Raw genomic sequence first — 12,122 nt, 5'->3', positions numbered from 1 at the left:
TAATCTACAGGCTAAGAAAATTTCTTACATTAAAAGCACATCAAGGGACTTCCCTGGTAGTCCAGTGGCTGAGACTCCAGGCTCCCAGTGCAGGGTGCCTGGGTTTGATCCCTGGTTAGGGAATTAGATCCTACATCCTACAACTAAGACCTGACTCAGCCAAATAAATAAATAAATAGATAAATATTTTTTAAAAAGCACAAGTAGGCAAATGAATATGTTAACCATATTAAAATTTTTATGCAAAAGGTATTATAAAGTTAAAAGTTAGTCATTTTGAGTAATTATTTGCAGTACATTATCTGATACTGAACTCATTGTTACTGAAAAATGTGCCTGAATTTCTTTATTTCCCACCTTGATGAAGAGCATCATTATGGATCTACTCACCCAAGCCAACAACTAGTCGATGAAATAAATTAAGGGACAAGTCAATAAGAAAAATGAAAATAACTCCACAAAAAAGGGGCAAATGATGCAAAAAAAAAAAGCCAAACTATAAAAGAAACCCTAAGAGTTAACATATGAAAGACATCTCAGCTTCACCAGTGATAAGGTAAATGTAATTAAAACAATGCCAGGCTCTCCAGGGGGCTCAGTGGTAAAGAATCCTCACCTGCCAATGCAGGAGCTGCAGGAGATAAGGGTTTGATCCCTGGGTGGGGAAGATCCCCTGGAGGAGGAAATGGCAACCCACTCCAGTATTCTTTCCTGCATAAATCCATGGGCAGGGGAGCCTGGCGGGCTACAGTCCATGGAGTCCCAAACAGTCAGACAAAACTGAGTGACTGAGCACGTGTGCACAAAATTAAAATAAGCTGTTAGTTCACGTCCACCAGACTGGCAAGTTTCTACAAGTCTGGTAGTACCAAGCACTGGCAAGAATGTGCTGAAAGAGAAGCTGTCATATGATGGAAGCAATTTGGTAAGACCTGATAAAGTGAAAGATGTACAGCCCTTAGTGACTCTAGTTTTATAACACCTTGTAGAAACTCATACTTGTATAAGAGTTGTAATGGCAAAAACTTGTAACATTTGAAACTTTCTTGAGCAAGAAATATGGAAAAGGAAATTTACACATGACTTTCTCAACAGAAACTTATTTCTCACTGCTCTGGAGGCTGGAGTTCCAAGATCAAGGCATCAGCATAGTCTGGCCCATTGGTGTGGGCCCTCTTCCTGGTTCATAGCTGGCATCTTCTCCCTTTGATCTCACATCTCTCAGAAGCCTCTTTTATAAGAGCACCAATTCCATTCATGAGAGCTCTACTCTCATGACCTAAGCACCTCCCAAAGTTCCCACCTTCCAATGCCATCACCTTGGACATTAGGGTTTCAATATATAAATTTTGAAGGGAGACAGACTTGTATACTCACATATTAAATTACTGATATATTCAGGTTAATAGATACATTCTTTTTTTGTATTTGTCTCATGTTCTCTGTCCTTTCTCCTTTTTTGACCTTCATGAATAAAATATTTAAAGTTTTAAAATTTTCCCTCTAATAATCAGTTTCCCTCTCAATGCTATTCTTTCAGTGATTATTCTGAAGATTACCAGAGGTATCCTTGACTAACTAGATATACTAAAAATTGATGCTTTTACCTCCAGTCAGTAAAACATCCATAGAATACTTTATTCTATTTAACCTCTTTCTCTTTTGTGCTATGGTTATCATTTTATTTCTCCACATACTTTAAGCCTACAGTATTATTGTTTTACAAAGTCAACAAACATTTGAATATAACTACATATTTACCTTCTCTTGCTCTACATTCTGTCCTGTATTTCTGTGCTCACATCTGGAATCTTGGTACTTTTGCCTGAAGAACTCACTTGAATATTTGGTGTGGATCTTTTGGAATAAGGTTTCAGAGTTCTTACGTGCCTGAAAATATCTTTGTTTTAATTTCAAATTTGAAGGCTATTTTGCCAGGTATGTAGTACCAAACTGGAATTTATTTTCTTTCTGCACTTTAATTCCTTGGCTTCTTTTTTTCTGTTGACAACTCTTACTTGTTCTCTAAAGGAGATGTGTCTGTCTTCTCTGGTTGCTTTTAAGATGTTCTCTTTGACTTTAGCTTTAAATAGCTTTGATCAAAGTATTTGTGGTTTTTTTTGGGGGGGGATGGGATATTTACCTCACTTGTGTTTAAACAGTTTCTTTAATCTATGGCTTGAGATCTTTTGTCAGTTTTCGAAAATTCTCATTCAGTTTTAGAATCATTGTTTCCTACCACTTCTCTGAAACTTCAGTTGTAGAGATATTAGCCATTTTACCACATCCTACATATCTCTTGTGCTCCTCGTGTATATTTTTTTCCCCTTCCGTGTTCTAGTCTTTGTTTTCTATTAACCTATCAGTTTCCTAATTTCTTCTTCTGTATCTAATATGCCTTTAACTCTGTTTACTGAGTTCTTATTTTCAACTATTGTATTTTATAGATTCCATTACCATGATGAAAGTCTCTATCTTGTCATTTATCTTACTGACATTTTTAATTAAAATTATTTTAAAGTCTATGTCTGATAGCTCCAATATTTGGATCACCTTCTGGTCTACTGTCTATTTTCTGTTTTTTTTTCCCCACTTTGGTTTTGGTCATTTTTTCTATACCTGGTATGCTAAATAGTTTTTTTTAAAAAAGAATATATGTTATGTAAAAAAGTTGTAAAGGCTCTAGATTATCCTATTCCAAATATGAGTTATTTTTTTCTTTTTTTTAATGGAAGATAGAATGGCCATCTTGATTCAGTCACTAAAGAAGATGATTCAAGGCTGAATTTAAGTTTCTGTGAGGGCTGGTCTATTTTTTGTTTTTCTTTACCACAAAAGCATAGACTTCAGGGAGTCTGAACTGAAAGCCTGAGGTATTTGTCAGATTAGATCATCTCTTCTCTGGTGGAGCTCAAATTAAAACGTGTGTGTGTGTGTGTGTGTGTGTGTGTGTGTGTCTGTGTGTGTGTGTGTGTGTGTGTCTGTGTGTGTGTGTGTGTGTGTCTGTGTGTGTGTGTGTGTGTTTTCTGGCTGTGCTAAGTCTTCATTGCAGCTTGTGGGCTTAGTTGCCCTATGGCATATGAGATCTTAGTTCCCAGACCAGGGGTTGAAACCCCAGACCCTACACTGGAAGGCAGATTCTTAACCAATGGACCACCAGGGAAGTCCCCTAGAATTTTTTCATCTCTTCAGCACCAAAAGACAGCCAGCAACTTAGCTCATTTGTGATTTAGGAATTAGCAAATTGGCAGAAAATTTTTAACTCACTTCTCTGTAATTCTTTTTCTCCTGGATACTGCTCCTTCTAATTCCTGGCTATCATAAGTGTCAGTTTTTATCTTCTGACCCTATGTAATTGACACAGTCTCTGAACCGCTGTTTTCTTCTTGACTGCCTAGCCCTGAGCTTTTTAGGAAAGAAGTGGTAATAGGAGGTGTCATGGTCACTCTAGTGCATCTGCTTTCTCTCAAGGATTAGCTCTCAAGTTCTGGCAGTCTTGATTGCTCTCCAGTGCCTTTGAAAATGACTTTTTTGGGTAGCTTATTGAGATTTTCTAGTTATTACTAGCATACGAGTGTTTGTCTTATATAAGCTACTCTGGCAGAAGTTTCTGATCTCCTTTTCCCATTGTTCTTTTCTGTTGTGGATGACTTAAAACAGTTTTAAAATGACACTTTGATTCATTACAGTAGTTGGCAGACCTCTAACTGATTCATTATTAATAATGTATGCATTAGAAAGAGTAAAACATATCAAAATGAGTAATACTGTTGAAATTTAGTATAGTTAGATAACTATGCCTGATTCTTGTGGTTAGATATTTAAATCACACTAGAATTACTTGTATTACTCCATTTCCCTGAAAAAAGATGAAACTATGAATGGAAAACATACTTGTAGATTTTGTAATGTCATTAAAACTCAGCAGTGAGGAAGATTAACTTGTAAAACATGTCTCCATTGATTTAACTTTTTCGGTCAGAGAATTATTTTAAAAAAATTCCCTAACTTTTTCTGCAGGCTAATAGCGGTTTCTTTATGTCCTGAATTTACTGAATCAAGAAAGCCTTATCTAGGAGTCAGGTCAGACTTTACCTATACTAAATACTGTCTATCCAATAACTCTATAATCTCACCAGTGTGAATTTCATAAAAATTACGAGACAATGTGACTTAGTGGAAAAGAACATAGGCTAGGAGTTCAGATATGCACTTTCTAGTTTATTGACTATGCCAAAGCCTTTGACTGTGTGGATCACAATAAACTGTGGAAAATTCTGAAAGAGATGGGAATACCAGACCCCTGACCTGCCTCTTGAGAAACCTGTATGCAGGTCAGGAAGCAACAGTTAGAACTGGACATGGAACAACAGACTGGTTCCAAATAGGAAAAGGAGTACGTCAAGGCTGTATATTGTCACCCTGCTTATTTAACTTATATGCAGAGTACATCATGAGAAACACTGGACTGGAAGAAACACAAACTGGAATCAAGATTGCTGGGAGAAATATCAATAACCTCAGATATGCAGATGACACCACCCTTATGGCAGAAAGTGAAGAAGAACTAAAGAGCCTCTTGATGTAAGTGAAAGAGGAGAGTGAAAAAGTTGGCTTAAAGCTCAACATTCAGAAAACTAAGATCATGGCATCTGGTCCCAGCACTTCATGGGAAATAGATGGGGAAACAGTGGAAACAGTGTCAGACTTTATTTTTTTGGGCTCCAAAATTACTGCAGATGGTGATTGCAGCCATGAAATTAAAAGACGCTTACTCCTTGGAAGGAAAGTTATGACCCACCTAGATAGCATATTAAAAAGCAGAGACATTACTTTGCTAACACAGGTCCTTTTAGTCAAGGCTATGGTTTTTCCAGTGGTCGTGTATGGATGTGAGAGTTGGACTATAAAGAAAGCTGAATGCTGAAGAATTGATGCTTTTGAACTGTGGTGTTGGAGAAGACTCTTGAGAGTCCCTTGGACTGCAAGGAGATCCAACCAGTCCATCCTAAAGGAAATCAGTTCTGAATATTCATTGGAGGAATTGATGCTGAAGCTAAAACTCTAATACTTTGGCCACCTGATGGGAAGAACTGATTCATCTGAAAAGACCCTGATGCTGGGAAAGATTGAAGGAAGCAGGAGAAGGGGATGACAGAGGATGAGATGGCTGGATGGCATCACCAACTCAATGGACATGAGTTTGAGTAAACTCTGGAAGTTGGTGATGGACAGGGAGGCCTGGCATGCTGTGGTCCATGGGGTCACAAAGAGTTGGACATGACTGAGCAACTGAACTGAACTGAAGAGTCTTGTTCTGCTAGTGATTGTGATTTGGATCCCATAGACTTCTTTGGGCCCCTGTTTCCTTATCTGTAAAATAACAGTTAAAGCAGTCAGTGGCTGTGGCAGATTGTATTTTCCAAAGATGGCTTCACACATCACTATACCTGATCGCACATATTCTTACAAAGTAACTGAAATTCTGCTTGCTGAGAGGTGAGGTTCATGTTGTCCTTTCCCCACTCCTCCACTTTAATCTGGGCAGGAACTTGTAACTATTCCAACCAATAGGCTGTGGTAGAACTGAGGCTATGTTACTTCTGAGGCAAGATCGTAAGAAGACAGCGCTTCCACTTGACCTTTCTTTCTTGGGAGATAGTTGCTGCAGCTTGGAACTCAACAACCCTGCTGTGAGGAAGCCTGAATCAGCCCTTAGAGAGACCAGATGGAGAGACATCTGAGTGGATGAGTGGCCAAGCAGGGATTTGAACCCAAGTCTGTTAGATTCCCTGTCCAGCTTTGTTATTTGTAGACTTTAATGATGGCCATTCTGACTGGTGTGAGGTGGTACCTCAGTGTAGTTTCTATTTGCATTTCTCTCATAATTAGCAATGTTTAGCATATTTTCATGTGCCTGTTGGCCATCTGTATGTCTTCTTTGGAGAAATGTCTTTTCAGAACTTCTGTCCATTTTTAATTTGATTGTTTGTTTGTTATTGAATTGTATGAGCTCTTTGTATATGTTGGAAATTTAGCCCAGGTCGGTTGCATCATTTGCAAATATTTTTCCCGGTCCATAGGTTGTCATTTCATTTTGTTGATGGTTTCCTTTGCTGTACCAAAGCTGGTAAGCTTGATTAAGTCCCATTTGTTTTATTTTTACTTTTATTTTTATTTCTATTATTTTGGGAGACTTACCTAAGAAAACATTGGTATGATTTATGTCAGAGAATATTTAGTCTATGTTCTCTTTAGGAGTTTTATGGTATCATGTCTTTTATTTAAGTCTTAATTTTTTGAGTTTATTTTTGTGTATGGTGTGAGCTTGTGTTCTAACTTCGTTGATTTACATGTAGCTGTACCCTTTCCCAACATGACTTCTGAAGAGACTGTTTTTTTTTCTATTGTATATTCTTACTTGCTTTGTTGAAGATTAAGTAGCCATAGATGTCTGGGTTTATTTCTGGGCTAGTACATGAGGAACACGGATAAATCTGAAAATAATTATGTTGAGTTAAAGAATCCAGACTGAAAAAGTACATACTGTATGATTCCATTCATATAAAATGGTAGAATATGTAAACTAATCTGTAATGATAGGAAGCAGATTAGTGGTTGCTGAGGATGATGTGTGACAGGAGTAGGAAGGAGAGTTTATAAGGGGCCAGGAGGAAAAAAGAGAGATCCCCCAGAAGGCATGCTGGCTGTGTTCATTCTCTGGATCATGGGAGACGGTTTCACTTGTGCACATGTATGTTGTGCATGCATGCTCATTTGCTTCAGTTGTGTCCGACTCTTTGCTACCCTATGGACTGTAGCCTCAGGCTCCTCTGCCCATGGGGATTCTTCAGGCAAGAAAACTGGAGTGGGTTGCCATGCCCCACTCCAAGGGATCTTCCCAACCCAGGGATCAAACCTGGGTCTGCTGCATTGCAGGCAGATTCTTTACTACTGAGCCAGTGGGGAAGCCCAAACATATATGTTAAACCTCTCCAAGTTGTACACTTTAACCATATGAGTTTTTTGAATGTTAATTATACCTCAGTAAAACCATCAAAAAGGTTAACCTGGACATTTATGTCTTGCATATCTTCGAGTGTTTATTTATAAAAATTTTAATTTATTTTTAAATGTTATACTCTATTTATAGTTATAAAATATTGACTACATTCCCTGTGTTGTACTATATATCTTTGTAGTTATTTTATACATAATAGTTTGTACCTCTTAATCTCATACCCCTATGTAGCCCCTCCCCCTTCCTTCTCTCCTTTGGCAATCACTAATTTGTTCTCTGTCTGAGAGGCTGTTTCTTTTTTGTTGTATTCACAATGCATTACATTTTTAGATTCCACATATAAATGATATTACAGTATTTGTCTTTTTGTCTGACTTATTTCACTTAGCATAATAGCCCCCACTTCTGTCCATGTTGTTGCATATGGCAAAATTTCATTCTTTTTTATGGCTGAGCAGTATTCTATCTTATATACACACCACATCTGCTTTATCCATTCATCTGTTGATGGACACTTAGGTTGCTACCATAAAATTTTAAATAATGCTGCTCTGGACACTGGGGTGCATGTATCTTTTTGAACTAGTGTTTTCTTCAGATATTTAATCAGGAATGGAATTGCTGGTTCATATAGTCGTTCTATTTTTAGATTTTGGGTTTTTTTTTGAGAAATCTCCATACTATTTTCCACAGTGGCTGCATCAATCTACATTCCCACTAACAGTGTACAAGCATTCCCTTTTAGGGCTTTTAAGGGGAAAAAAGTACGCAAAGTTAAATGAGAAATTCTGTCTCTGAAGAGTTAAAAGTTGTCATTAGAAAATGCTCCACTAACTTGAAGTGTTTCTTGCCTATTCTCATTTGGAAATATAGAATGATGACTAAAAACTACTCAATATGCATGCCAAATTGAAGTTGATTAACCTCTGACCTTTACACATCATTTAATGAGGCAGCATGCACGCTGGCATGAAGAAGGCTCTGTCAAAATGCTGAGTTTCAGTTAATTCTTTTTCTGGAGCTCTTTGTTTTGCTCCCAGCCCACCTAATTTGACTCTTGTCATGCTCCATACGAGGCTGGGGGCTTTATATGAATCCCAATCAGTCGCAGTTATTGGCAGAAGCAGTGTGGTGGGGAATGATAGTGTCGTGGAGTCTCATGTATAAAAAGATGTATGTGATCAACAGAACATAAAATTTCCTTTTGTCTGTGGTGAGTCCAATTTAGCAATTATTATGGCATTTGTAGAAAATGTCAGTGTAGTCATTTTGTTTAGATTATTTCGTGTCTTGATGAGCTACGAAAAGAGAATGAATGCTGAGATGGGTGTTGTGTGAAAGAGAGCTGGCTGAATTTTCTGTGCTGTACACAAAGACTGAAAACAAATTGCCCACAGATTGAAATAATTTCCACGGGGTCACAAATGTCAACAACATCTTTCAGAATTGGTTTTCTTTTTAAAACTAGAAATTTCTTTCATGATGTTGTCCAGCTATGAAAACGAGCTTTGCGTGAAACACATTTAGAGTCTTTGGAGGACAACTTGAAGCTCTTGGTGATGTCATCCTTTTATATTGTTTATTTTATCACTCTTATCCTCATGATCATCAGTGTCATTATTAAATATTTATTGATTATCATGTGCAGGGATTTGAAAAAAAACCACCAAAACTATACATTTAAAACAATGTGAAAATGAAAGACTTCCTTTATATAGTTTCATTTTAATCATGTGACAGGTCTATATATGATGAAATATCTGTAACTCTCACATAAACAATGGGAACCTTTTAAAAAATTAGCTTTTAAAAGCAACTTCGTGCCACAGTTAGTGTCTTTTGACTATTAGTGTGAGGTTAAAGTAAATCCTTCTAGAATCTTCCTATCTTTATAAAGTTGCCTAAGGGACTAGAAAGACTCTTCAAATGGAGGCAATAATTTGGGCCTTAGTTTCATAGAACACTGCTTATTGTCTCGGAGAGGCTGTGATATCAGGTGATTTTCTTATTCATTCATACGACTGAGATAAAAATATAAACCCTTAGAGGGAAAACACCAGTCTAACATGTGCTTCGCATCTTTTAGCCTCGGTGCATTCATTTTTGGTATTTTTTGTCTTGTGTTCGTGCTCTGTCGTTTCTGACTCTGCTAGCCCACGGACTGTGGCCCGCCAGGCTCTTCTGTCCATGGGATTCTCCAGGCAAGAATACTGGAATGGGTTACTCTGCCCTCCTCCAGGGGATCTTCCCAACCCAGGGATAGAACCCGCATGTTCTGTGTCTCCTGCGTTGCAGGTGGATTCTTTATCTGCTGAGCTGTTGGGGAATACTTATTGAGCAGCTACTATCTAGGAAAAGATGCAGATAATAAGCAGTTAGTTTGGTGAGAATATGACAGTACAGATGTGTGATCTAGGTATTGTAAGAGGCACAGACCAGGCTCCTTAGCTTCATGTTGGGGTTCCTGGTGGTGCTCAGAAAAGGCTTTCTGGAGCAAGTGATAACCTCAACTAAGATCTAAAAGTTAACAAGGCAGAGGGAGTAAGGAGGTAGAGAGAGGTTGTGGAGAGGCCAGTACCCATGATGAACGCTCAGAGGAGAGAGGGTGAGCTTGGCACTTTCTTAGAGTTGAATGTGGTTCAGTCTGGCAGGAGTACAGAATGAATGGAGGAGTGGTGAGGCATGTGGCTGGGGAAGTGAGCAAGGGCCAGAGCAGGGCCTAGTATACAAGTCCAGTGGACTAGAATACAAAGTATTGGGTTGGCCAAAAAAGTTCATTCCAGTTTGTCTATAGACAAACGTCTCAAGGGAAAACCCAAACAAACTTTTTGGCCAACCAGATAGTTTAAGTGGGAAATTTCACTTGTTTACAATTTCACTTTAGAGAAGACTTAATATATTTGATGAGAAGAAAAATACTTGAATTTGAAAGCAGATTATTATAAACTGTTATAGTGAATATTTGTTAAATATATGAATGTGACTAAATATACTGCAATTTAGCCCTTTCTAGAAATATGTTTTGGGTAGTTTTTATTTCATTGTAATATGGCATAGTCATGTATGAATATATTATTTAGAATTTAAAACCACATGTAATAGCCTACTTCCCATGGAAGTAGGGAGACAGAAACCTCTTCCATTTCATTCAGTTCAGTTGAGTTGCTCAGTTGTTTCCAACTCTTTGCAACCCCATGGACTGCAGCATGCCAGGCTTCCCTGTCCATCACCAACTCCTGGAGCTTGCTCAAGCTCATGTCTGTCGAGTTGGTGATGCTTATCCAACCATCTCATCCCCCTTCTCCTCCTGCCTTCAATCGTTCCCAGCATCAGGGTCTTTTCAAATGAGTCAGTTCTCATCAAGTGGCCAGAGTATGAGAGTTTCAGCTTCAGCATCAGTCCTTCCAGTGAATATTCACGGCTGATTTCCTATAGGATTGACTAGCTGGATCTCTTTGCAGTCCAAGAGACTCTCAAGAGTCTTCTCCAACACCACAGTTCAAAAGCATCAATTCTTCAGTGCTCAGCTTTCTTTATAGTCCAACTCTCACATCTATACGTGACTACTGGAAAAACCATAGCTTTGACTAGATGGACCTTTGTTGGCAAAGTAATGTCTCTGCTTTTTAATATGCTGTCTAGATTGGTCATAACTTTTCTTCCAAGGAGCAAGTGTCTTTTAATTTCATGGCTGCAGTCACTGTCTGCAGTGATTTTGGAGCCCAGAAAAACATCTCTCACTGTTTCCATTGTTACTCCATCTATTTGCCATGAAGTGATGGGACCAGATGCCATGATCTTAGTTTTCTGAATGTTGAGTTTTAAGCCAACTTTTTCACACTCCTCTTTTACTTTCATCAGGAGACTCTAGTTCTTCTTCGCTTTCTGCCATAAGAGTGGTGTCATCTGTGTATCTGAGGTTATTGATATTTCTCCCGGCAATCTTGATTCCAGCTTGTGCTTCATCCAACCCGGCATTTTGCATGATATACTCTGAATATAAGTTAAATAAGCAGGGTGACAATATACAGCCTTGACGTACTCCTTTCCCAATTTGGAACCAGTTTGTTGTTCCATGTCCGGTTCTAACTGTTGCTTCTTGACCTGCATACAGATTTCTCCGGAGGCAGGTCAGGTGGTCTGGTATTCCCATCTCTTGAAGAATTTTCCAGTTTGTTGTGATCCACACAGTCAATCCACATAGTCAGTAACGCAGAAGCAGATGTTTTTCTGGAACTTTCTCACTTTTTCAATGATCCAGCGGATGTTGGCAATTTGATACTGGTTCCTCTGCCTTTTCTAAATCCAGCTTGAATATCTGGAAGTTCACGGTTCATGTACTGTTGAAGCCTGGCTTGGAGAATTTTGAGCATTACTTTGCTAGCATGTGAGATGAGTGCAATTATGCGGTATTTCATTAAACTGAGGGAAAAGAAGTTTCATGCATCAAACATTTATAGTGTTCTCACAAACATAGGTTCCATGAAAACCAACTACAATGGAAATAGAAATGACAGAATCCTGTAATATTTACTTATCCTGTGATTTGGGTTTGAATTAATTAGGAACTTAATTAGGAAAACGTGATGCATTTGGGAAATGGAAATTAGAGCAAGAAATAGCTACATTTTTAGGTCAAGTTTTCCACATAGTTCTGGAAAACAAAGCTATAACCAATGCATGAAATAGCATCAGAAGGTTGAGTGAACTCCCTGCCCTTGTGAAGAAAATGGTCAGTCTGACCAACTAGAAAGTGAGGTGCAGAGGTGATGGAGTGTTCTTACAGCCAGTTTGAAACTTCTTGATGCCTGGGGCAGTAGTGTGTGTGAGTAAAGGAGGGTGGTTTGGATACCTCTTCTCTAGTTTCTGAAGAAACTCTGGAAATTCTTGAATCTATTTTTATGTTCAGTGAGCTTCTAACTTTTACTTGATCATCAGCACTTTACCCTTTTATGACCTGGCTTCTTATATCCATTCTAGCTTTTGAATATATATATATATATATTTTACCCCTTCTAGCTAGGCATTTTGCTATAGAACCTCTCCACTGAGGTGGTAGGAGGGCTGACCCTGAAGTCTTAGACCACTGTAGGATCAGGGA

The 12,122-nt window shown here is 38.4% G+C and overlaps 1 long non-coding RNA gene across 1 annotated transcript; it reads right to left on the bottom strand.

Annotated features, from left to right (window-relative positions):
- Positions 1 to 5,854: 5,854 nt before the first annotated feature.
- On the bottom strand, positions 5,855 to 10,188 carry LOC145528905 (uncharacterized). Its single transcript, XR_014070782.1, has 2 exons — positions 9,288 to 10,188; positions 5,855 to 6,919 (listed from the first exon to the last, which is right to left on the bottom strand). It is a non-coding gene; the product is annotated as an uncharacterized LOC145528905 (long non-coding RNA).
- Between the last annotated feature and the right edge of the window lie 1,934 nt (positions 10,189 to 12,122).

This window comes from Giraffa tippelskirchi, chromosome 12 (assembly GCF_054371585.1).
Source record: "Giraffa tippelskirchi isolate mGirTip1 chromosome 12, T2T-mGirTip1v1.2.pri, whole genome shotgun sequence".
In the NCBI taxonomy this organism is placed as follows: Eukaryota; Metazoa; Chordata; class Mammalia; order Artiodactyla; family Giraffidae; genus Giraffa; species Giraffa tippelskirchi.
The sequence above is the reverse complement of the archived record's forward strand: the minus strand, read 5'-3'. Positions and strand labels throughout refer to the sequence as shown.